The sequence below is a fragment of the Dreissena polymorpha genome, chromosome 2 (genome assembly GCF_020536995.1).
Source record: "Dreissena polymorpha isolate Duluth1 chromosome 2, UMN_Dpol_1.0, whole genome shotgun sequence".
NCBI classification, from domain to species: domain Eukaryota; kingdom Metazoa; phylum Mollusca; class Bivalvia; order Myida; family Dreissenidae; genus Dreissena; species Dreissena polymorpha.
Window position 1 is genome coordinate 36035073 of NC_068356.1, and position 10880 is coordinate 36045952.

Consider the following 10880-nt stretch of genomic DNA (forward strand, 5'->3'; position numbering starts at 1 on the left):
AATAGGCAAATCATACATACTTGAAATGTACAAGAACACTTTTAAAGTGCACATTGTTTGATTTATGTTTGAGGATAAATGCGTCATGGTGTAATATGGCATAACAAGATAAATCATGCAAAATAAGCGGTAATTAAAATGCATATCAAATGTAAAATCGTGAAATAATAGCATAATAGTGGTCTAAGTTGATTGTGAGTGTTCACTTTTTTTACACAGTTTGCAGTAAAAGATTGGTAAAAGGAAATCATAAAATCGTTAGTTTGCTAAAATGTTGTGTTTCATCATAAAAAGGCCAACCTTATCCAGGAGAGGGGAGGGTATTGAAGGTCATTGACCAAATATCTAGTGCAATGAATTTAAATTTGAATAACGATCTAGCGAATAGTCATTCATTCTCTTAATTTTGCATGCATTGTTTATTTTGCACAGAACGCTTTTTATTTGAAAACAATATTAAGTTTCTTCATTTCGTTTTAAGTTGAGATTACAAATTTTCCTATATTAACCCTTTTTTCGTTTAACACAGTCAAGTTCCTTTCAACAATGCGCAAGGTATTTCCTACTTATGTAAATATAACACAGTTTCAAAAATATATATATTCATGCAAGACGAAATAATTTGCGGTACATACTGCATATGTTTATTTTCAAGAAGGATTCAAAAAGTAAATAATAAATTAAAATGTTTACACGTGCACATCTAGGAGAAACGTATAGTATCAAACTCGCCATGTTCGTGTTCCATGAAGATTTGTTAAACTTGCTAAACGGTTGTTTCTGTTTCTAAAAAGACAATTCCCCGTACAACTAATTGCAGTGAATTCTCACTGAATGAATAATAAAAGCGCGATTCTAAAAACAGATTGCGTAAAAATGTTCATTTATCTTGCTTAAACAGACAGTCTGGTTCTTTCACGAACACATGCCGTTCGCAAAACAAGTGAAGAAAATCGTTAACTAATGCATGAAATAAACTAGAAGACCATGTTTGCATTTCAGACAGTATAATTAAATTTGAAATTTTAATTTCAACTGATTTTCGATCTTATATCTTATCTGATTCGGTCGAGTCATAATATCACATGAATGTCAGTTTTGGGGCGTTAATTCAGCGTTTCATTATTATCATACGAACAGCAAATGGTAGGTCTAATCTCCAGTTGGAGCTTTTACTGCACAAGATTCACAGCTAATTGTCAGTTTCCGAGAAAACTAAAAATCACTTTCATCGCCATCATAAGACAGCCATTAAACCTCTCCGGCGGGTGTTGGTATTCAAGTCAACTCAAAGCTTATAATATTGTAAACAAGAAACAGTATCATACGATGTACTAACTTAAGAACCGACAGAATAAGTGTATAGTTTAGTTTTTTATGGTACGGTTTAGAGAATAGATGCGGGTTTACATTGTTTAAGTTACCAATAAATTGATGGCTAATCATCAAAAGAAATATGTAAAATAGTGTGCTTGTTCGAAGCCTATCATCGATTATTTTGAAATTACGTGTTTTGCTTAGATTGTGTTAAAAATGCACTCTTAATATCAAAAGCCCGATTGGCGCAGTGATGCTCTTAAAGGTTACGTGTTTTATTATGTGAAGACAACCTTATTTGTTTTGCCTTTTTGCATTTAAAATACTATTATTTGTATTATACTATTTTACTTAGCATAGTTATGTTGGTAAATTAATGTAATAACATTTAAATAGTTTGTATTTAAAAGATATTTCCTGAGTCTAACAGTTTATGTCAATTTAGATTCATGGTGAAATTGTGTTGCCAAACATTGAAATCTCGGAACAATAGGAATTTATATTTGCAAGCCTAAATGATAAACATGCAATTTTCAAATAATGTGCATGTAAATGCAAAGCTGAAAACCATTCTAAATGTGATTTAGAAAAACCTTTATACGAGAAGATATAAAGATTGTCTATATCAAAGTGAAAATGTATCCTAGTCATACCTATTTCTCAATTATTTATTATTGAAATGCGATATGGCAATTTAACTGCGTGATCCCACCTACAAATCTGAGTTCATCTTTCCAGGCATTGAATACTTTGGTAAAAAAACATCGATATAAAATGAAAATAACATGTTTTTAAAAGAAATTAATGATTGGAAGAAAGCATACTGTTAGAAAGAATGAAATCATAGTTCAATAAAAACAAGGGACAAAATTGTCACAAAACCAGGTTTTCAATTTGAAAAAAAGTCTGATAAAGGGAGACAATTCAAACTAAACTGATGGTTTATAATTAACCCCCTTTGTTTCAAAATAAATATATTTTTAGTCGTGGCGACCTTGACCTCGGAGATATTGACGAAATTCTTTCGTGCGACACACCGTCCAATGATGGTGAACAAATGTGCCACATGATTTTAAAATCTCACAATAAATAACATAGTAATGGCCCGGACAAGCTCATTAATGGCCATTTTTGACCTTTGAACTCAAAGTGTGACCTTGACCTTGGAGATATCGACGTAATTCTTTCGCGCGAAGCACCGTCTAATGATGGTGAACAAATGTGCCTAATGATTTTAAAATCTCACAATGAACGACAAAGTTATGGCCCGGACAAGGTTGTTCCGCCCGCCCGCCCGACCGACCGACCACCTGCCCGCCCGACCGCCCATCCGCCCGCCCGCCCGCCGACATTCGCCAATCTAATGACCAGTTTTTTCCTTCGGAAAACCTGGTTAAAAATATCACTGTGTTTGCATAAGCTTTTAATAAACAATGTATTTAGTACATGTTGGTTAAGGATATAATCGTTCCGAATGATTTGAGGAAGAAGTCTCCGATTTATTAACCGTTCGAAAATTGCCGTAACTTTGGCAATATATATGCTACAAATGCAACAGTTCACGACATCAGTTAATTTAACAAATCATTTATCGGTATTTTAAGAGAACGGAACCAGTAATGATGAAAAATAAACTTGGATTTGTGAATAATATTAAAAGGAGTAAATAGTGCACCTTTTAATTTTGACGAACTGTGCGGTGAACCAGTTTTTGGGAGGAGAACGAAACAAATTGTGGTGAAGATGGACATAGAATGACCTTATAATGATGAAGTGTATTCATTTATCCGTATGTTTATTTTTTAACAATAGTTGTATTCAATATATGCATAAACAAAAGCAATTTAGTTTTAGCTCAATCCTTATTATATATTGGCATATTTCAGGGAATCTTCACCAATTTAAGGTTTCGATTTTATCTTTGTAAAATGACACATATATTTTTGCTTTGTTCCCATATTTGAGACCCGCTTAATATCGGCCCTCTGACACGATTTTTATCCTAATCCATTTTCCCAAAACATGTCCTGGGAAGTAAACAAATAAAAATAATAATATTTTGCAAATATTGAAATGGCATACACTCGTAACGACATTGTTTACCGAAAACAAATCTTCCCCTCATCAAAAAGCATCCCATCCCCCAGTCGGACAAATACCTTGGTAATGCGTTCAATCGAATTGCTATAACAGTTTATTTATCATTACATAGAGCAATACATTACTCATGAACTCTGTAACATTACATCAGTATGTATGTGATTAATGATGGAACGCTGAACAAAAAGAACATGTTAAGAAAACACAGGCGTTCATAAAATAATGACATGATATATTACTTTGACTGCAAGTACGTATTTGTATATCCATGCATTTTTTTCCGCAGAAAAAAATATAACCAAGGTTGACTAGTGGCAGACAAAGGTTGAATTAGTATCAATAATCAAGCTCTAGCAAGACGGGTATGCCAGTTTCCAAGTAAGTAATTGGCCCTCTCAGAGTCTTAAAACACTCGAACATCCTAATAGTATCTTCTTTAAATAGCTATTATTATTTATGTAATTTGTTTGTTAACACGGAAAGAACAACGTCGATCGTGTTCGGTCATGTTTCATAGTTTTCTTTATTGTGCAATCTATAATGGTAGCAAACTCGTTTTAGAAGAACTTATTATATCCATTTGCAACTGTCAATACATTTAGAGCTGTAATTCAGCGCATATTCATAAGAATGATACCATTTTATGAAAATGCTGTTATAACAGAATTACATGTTTTAGATATAATAGGTGTCTTTAACTGTGCTTATACCTGTTCATGGCTCAATGCCAGTATTGTCCAAAATAGTCAATCATCCTATCCAAATTAGCAGTTTAAACACTATTATTTTTCTGTTATTCTTTATGAATACATAAGGGAAGATATTATAAATAACATTGAATATTTGATATTGGTCCGGCAATAATGTAAATGTTTCATAATTTGTGCAGGTAATTTTGAGGCCCGACATTCTGTTAAATTGATTTGAATTTAAAACAATAGTCACAATTGAGTAGAATAAGCTTAACAAGGTTTTGGATCTGCGATTGCACAAGCACACCAAATAAAAATAACTTGAAAATAAACTCCGTATAAAGAAAGTTGTTGTTTTTGTTTTGAAATAAATGGGGTTGCTTTGGAAAACTGATTACATAAAATAAAATATTTCAAAGCAGCATTTACTTTTTGAATAGGGATGGCGGATTTAGGCACTTTCAAAGTCGTTTGTAACACAATAATTCCCCAATACCAAACAGTCGAAATGAATATCAAACATGTCAGAAAATCTGACTTGAATTATGTGAAGTTTTGGCCGATCGATTTACTGACTTTTAAATATCGTTCAAATAACTTTCTAGATTTTGCAGATTTATGTACTGCGCCAGTATGCGGCAGGAAGAACTACATGGTACACATTACCACAAAAGATGAGTCAATTACGTAGCCTTTGAATACCAATTGTCGAAAGAGTTTATTATAACTCAAGATTATTATCCCGCATCGATATTTTTTTTATCTTAAGGTAGCATTTGTTGATCGTCAAAGCAAAAAAGTTGTGAAGTATGAAAATATTTCATGGAAAAATAACAAATATTAAATATGTGTTCGACACAACAACAACAATGGCAAAAATCAATTAGCAAGTCTAGGTTAACCTAAACGTATCTTGCTACATAATATGTTGTCATGGTATGTAAATTTGTATTAGCGCATTCAAAATGAGTATTGTCAATACATAAAACATATAAGTTGAAGATGAAAACGTAGAAAATGTAAATATCGTAATATTTATTAGCGAAAGGGAATGCATAATCACTATATAATATAAATTATCAATTTTAGCAGAACAGCGATATTGGTAGCAAAACAACAACAGCAACATATGTATATACTATTATTAAAACAACACATGCATACTATACATGGTAATATAAACTTTTGCAATATTTCGCTTTTATTCAATTAAAGGTTGCGTACATTTTACAAAGCTGTAGTTAGATCAGTAATGCTTTTTATATACGATGTGTCGGTAATAAAAAAAATAGTTTTGTGTGTTATATCGAATACATAGTAGTAGTAGTAGTATCGTACCAATTTTAGTGATGGTTAAAACGCGGATTACTTACGTGTATTTTGACAATGGAATTTATTTAAAACATCAAATTGCCTTTGTCCCTTTATATTTTTAGGTGATAACTTCGTGCTTCTTTTGTTATGCATCTATCCAAAGCAAAGTATCTCCACTTATTTTTCAAACAATTTATGTTATTGCTTAAATTTAAATCACTTCCTCTTGTGTTTTGTTATAAAGCTTTAAAGTATTCCCAAATCTCCAATACTTTCTTCTTACATGTTCTTTTCAAGTTATACGAACATTGAGCAAGCGTCACGTTGTGTTCAAACAATAACATGCTTGTAAATCTTAAAGCGCCATAACAAGTATTTAATCAATATTATGAAAACAAGTACCAGAAACTAGAAGTCCCTTGTTCAATAGACAAATCATACATACTTGAAATTTACAAGTACAATTTTAAAGTGCGCATTGTTTGATTTATGTTTTAGAATAAATGCTTCATGATTTAATATGGCATAACATGATAAATCATGCAAAATAAGCGGTAATTAAAAAGAATATCAAATGTAAAATAATAGCATAATAGTGGTCTTAGTTGATTGTGCGTGTTCACTTTTTTGCACAGTTTGCAGTAAAAGATTGGTCAAAGGAAATCATAAAATCGTTAGTTTGCTAAAATGTTGTGTTTAATCATGAAAAGGCCAACCTTATCCAGGAGAGGGGAGGGTTTTGAAGGTCATTGACCAAATATCTAGTGCAGAGCAATGAATTTAAATTTGAATAACGATCTAGCGAATAGTCATTCATTCTCTTAATTTTGCATGCATTGTTTATTTTGCACAAAACGCTTTTTATTTGAAAAGAATTTCTTCTTTTCATTTTGGGTTGAGATTACATATTTTCCTTACATATAACTCTTTTTTTCGTTTAACACAGTCAAGTTCTTTTCACTAATGCGCAAGGTATTTCCTACTTAAGTAAATATAACACAGTTTCAAAAATATATATTTATGCAAGACGAAATAATTTGCGGTACATACTGCCTAGGTTTATTTTCAAGAAGGATTCAAATAGTAAATAATAAATTAAACTGTTTACACGTGCACATCCAGGAGAAACGTATAGTATCAAACTCGCCATGTTCCTGTTCCATTAAAGTTTGTGAAACTTGATAAACTGTTGTTTCTGCTTCTAAAAAGTCAATGTCCCTTACAACTAAACGCTGTGAATTCTCACTGAATTAATAATAAAAGCGCGATTCTAAAAAAAGACTGCGTAAAAATGTCCGTTTATCTTGTTTAAACAGACAGTCTGGTTCTTTCACGAACACATGCCGTTTGCAAAACAAGTGAAGAAAATCGTTAACTAATGCATGAAATAAACTAGAAGACCATGTTTGCATTTCAGACAGTATAATTAAATTTGACATTTTAATTTCACATTTCAACTGATTTTCGATCTTATCTGATTCGGTCGAGCCATAATATCACATGAATGTCAGTTTTTGGGCGTTAATTCAGCGTTTCATTATTATCATACGCACAGCAAATGGTCGGTCTTATCTCCAGTTGGAGCTTTTACTGCACAAGATTCACAGCTAATTGTCAGTTTCCGAGAAAACTAAAAATCACTTTCATCGCCATCATAAGACAGCCATTAAACCTCTCCGGCGGGTGTTGGTATTCAATTCAACTCAGAGCTTATAATATTGTAAACAAGAAACAGTGTCATACGATGTACTAACTTAAGAACCGACAAAATAAATGTCTAGTTTAGTTTTTTATGGCATACGATTTTGAGAATAGATGCGGGTTTACATTGTTTAAGATACCAATAAATTGATGGCTAATCCTCAAAAGAAATATGTAAAATAATGTGCTTGTTCGAAGGATGTCATCGATTATTTTGAAATTACGTGTTTTGCTTAGATTGTGTTAAAAATTCACTCTTAATATCAAAAGCCCGATTGGCGCAGTGATGCTCTGGTAGGTTACGTGTTTGATTCATGTGAAGACAACCTTATTTATTTTGCCTTTTTTGCATTTAAAATACTATTATTTGTATTATACTATCTTACTTAGCATAGTTATGTTGGTAAATTAATGTAAAACATTTAAATAGTTTGTATTTAAAAGATATTTCCTGAGTCTAATAGTTTATGTCAATTTAGATTAATGGTGAAATTGTGTTGCCAAACATTGAAATCTCGGAACAATATAATTTATATTTGCAAGCCTAAATGATAAACATGCAACTTTCAAATAATATGCATGTAAATGCGAAGCTGAAAACCATTCTAAATGTGATTCAGAAAAACCTTTATACGAGAAGATATAAAGATTGTCTATATCAAAGTGAAAATGTATCCTAGTCATACCTATTTCTCAATTATTTATTATATAAATGCGATAATGGGAATTTAACTGCGTGATCCCACCTACAAATCTGAGTTCATCAGTGCAGGCATTGAATACTTTGGTAAAAAAAACATCGATATAAAATGAAAATAACATGTTTTGAACAGAAATTAATGATTGGAAGATAGCATAGTGTTAGAAAGAATGAAATCATAGTTCAATAAAAACAATGGACAAAATTGTCACAAAACCAGGTTTTCAATTTGAAAAAAAAAAACTGATAAAGGGAGACAATTTAAACTAAACTGATGGTTTATAATTAACCCCCTTTGTTTCAAAATAAATATATTTTTAGTCGTGGCGACCTTGACCTTGGAGATATTGACGAAATTCTTTCGTGCGACACACCGTCCAATGATGGTGAACAAATGTGTCACATGATTTTAAAATCTCACAATGAATGACATAGTAATTGCCCGGAAAAGCTCATTAATGGCCATTTTTTACCTTAGAACTCAAAGTGTGACCTTGACCTTGGAGATATCGACGTAATTCTTTCGCGCAACACACCGTCTAATGATGGTGAACAAATGTGCCAGATGATTTTAAAATCTCACAATGAACGACAAAGTTATGGCCCGGACAAGGCTGTTCCGACCAAACGCCCGCCCACCCGCCCGCCCGCTTCCCGCAGACATTCGCCAATCTTATAACCAGTTTTTTCCGTCGGAAAACCTGGTTAAAAATATCACTGTGTTTGCATAAGCTTTTAATAAACAATGTATTTAGTACATGTTGGTTAAGGATATAATCGTTCCGAATGATTTGAGGAAGAAGTCTCCGATTTATTAACCGTTCGAAAATTGCCGTAACTTTGGCAATATATATGCTACAAATGCAACAGTTCACGACATCAGTTAATTTAACAAATCATTTATCGGTATTTTAAGAGAACGGAACCAGTAATGATGAAAAATAAACTTGGATTTGTGAATAATATTAAAAGGAGTAAATAGTGCACCTTTTAATTTTGACGAACTGTGCGGTGAACCAGTTTTTGAGAGAAGAACGAAACAAATTGTGGTGAAGATGGACATAGAATGACCTTATAATGATGAAGTGTATTCATTTATCCGGATGTTTATTTTTTAACAATATTTGTATTCAATATATGCATAAACAAAAGCAATTTAGTTTTAGCTCAATCCTTATTATATATTGGCATATTTCAGGGAATCTTCACCAATTTAAGGTTTCGATTTTAGCTTTGTAAAATGACACATATATTTTTGCTTTGTTCCCATATTTGAGACCCGCTTAATATCGGCCCTCTGACACGATTTTTATCCTAATCCATTTTCCCAAAACATGTCCTGGGAAGTAAACAAATAAAAATAATAATATTTTGCAAATATTGTAATGGCATACACTCGTAACGATATTGTTTACCGAAAACAAATCTTCCCCTCATCAAAAGGCATCCCATCCCCCAGTCGGACAAATACCTTGGTAATGCGTTCAATCGAATAGCTATAACTGTTTTTTTATCATTACAAAGAGCAATACATTACTCATGAACTCTGTAACATTACATCAGTATGTATGTTATTAATGATGAAACGCTGAACAAAAAGAACATGTTAAGAAAACACAGGCGTTCATAAAATAATGACATGATATATTACTTTGACTGCAAGTACGTATTTGCATATCCATGCATTTTTTCCGCAGAAAAAATATAACCAAGGTTGACTAGTGACAGACAAACGTTGAATTAGTATCAATAATCAAGCTCTAGCAAGACGGGTATGCCAGTTTCCAAGTAAGTAATTGGCCCTCTCAGAGTCTTAAAACACTCGAACATCCTAATAGTATCTTCTTTAAATAACTATTATTATTTATGTAATTTGTTTGTTAACACGGAAAGAACAACGTCGATCGTGTTCGGTCATGTTTACTTGAGAGACGTTTGTTTACAAACACCATAATTTTCTATATTGTGCAATCTATAATGGTAGCAAACTCGTTTTAGAAGAACTCATTATATCCATTTGCAACTGTCAATACATTTAGAGCTGTAATTCAGCGCATATTCATAAGAATGATACCATTTTATGAAAATGCTGTTATAACAGAATTACATGTTTTAGATGTAATAGGTGTCTTTGACTGTGCTTATACCTGTTCATGGCTCAAGGCCAGTATTGTCCAAAATATATAATCATCCTATCCAAATTAGCATTTTAAACACTATTATTTTTCTGTTATTGTTAATGAATACATAAGGGAAGGGATTATAAATAACATTGAATATTTGCATATTGGTCCGGCAATAATGTAAATGTTTCATAATTTGTGCAGGTAATTTTGAGGCCCGACATTCTGTTAAATTGATTTGAATTTAAAACAATAGTCACAATTGAGTAGAATAAGCTTAACAAGGTTTTGGATCTGCGATTGCACAAGCACATCAAATAAAAATAACTTGAAAATAAACTCCGTATAAAGAAAGTTGTTTTTGTTTTGAAATAAATGGGGTTGCTTTGGAAAACTGATTACATAAAGTAAAATATTTCAAAGCAGCATTTACTTTTTGAATAGGGATGGCGGATTTAGGCACTTTCAAAGTCGTGTGTAACACAATAATTCCCCAATACCAAACAGTCGAAATGAATATCAAACATGTCAGAAAATCTGACTTGAATTATGTGAAGTTTTGGCCGATCGATTTACTGACTTTTAAATATCGTTCAAATAACTTTCTAGATTTTGCAGGTTTATGTACTGCGCCAGTATGCGGCAGGAAGAACTACATGGTACACATTACCACAAAAGATGAGTCAATTACGTAGCCTTTGAATACCAATTGTCGAAAGAGTTTATTATAACTCAAGATTATTATCCCACATCGATATTTTTTTTATCTTAAGGTAACATTTGTTGATCGTCAAAACGAAAAAGTTGTGAAGTATGAAAATATTTCATGGAAAAATAACAAATATTAAATATGTGTGCGACACAACAACAACAATAGCAAAAATCAATTAGCAAGTCTAAGGTTAACCTAAACGTATCTTGCTACATAATATA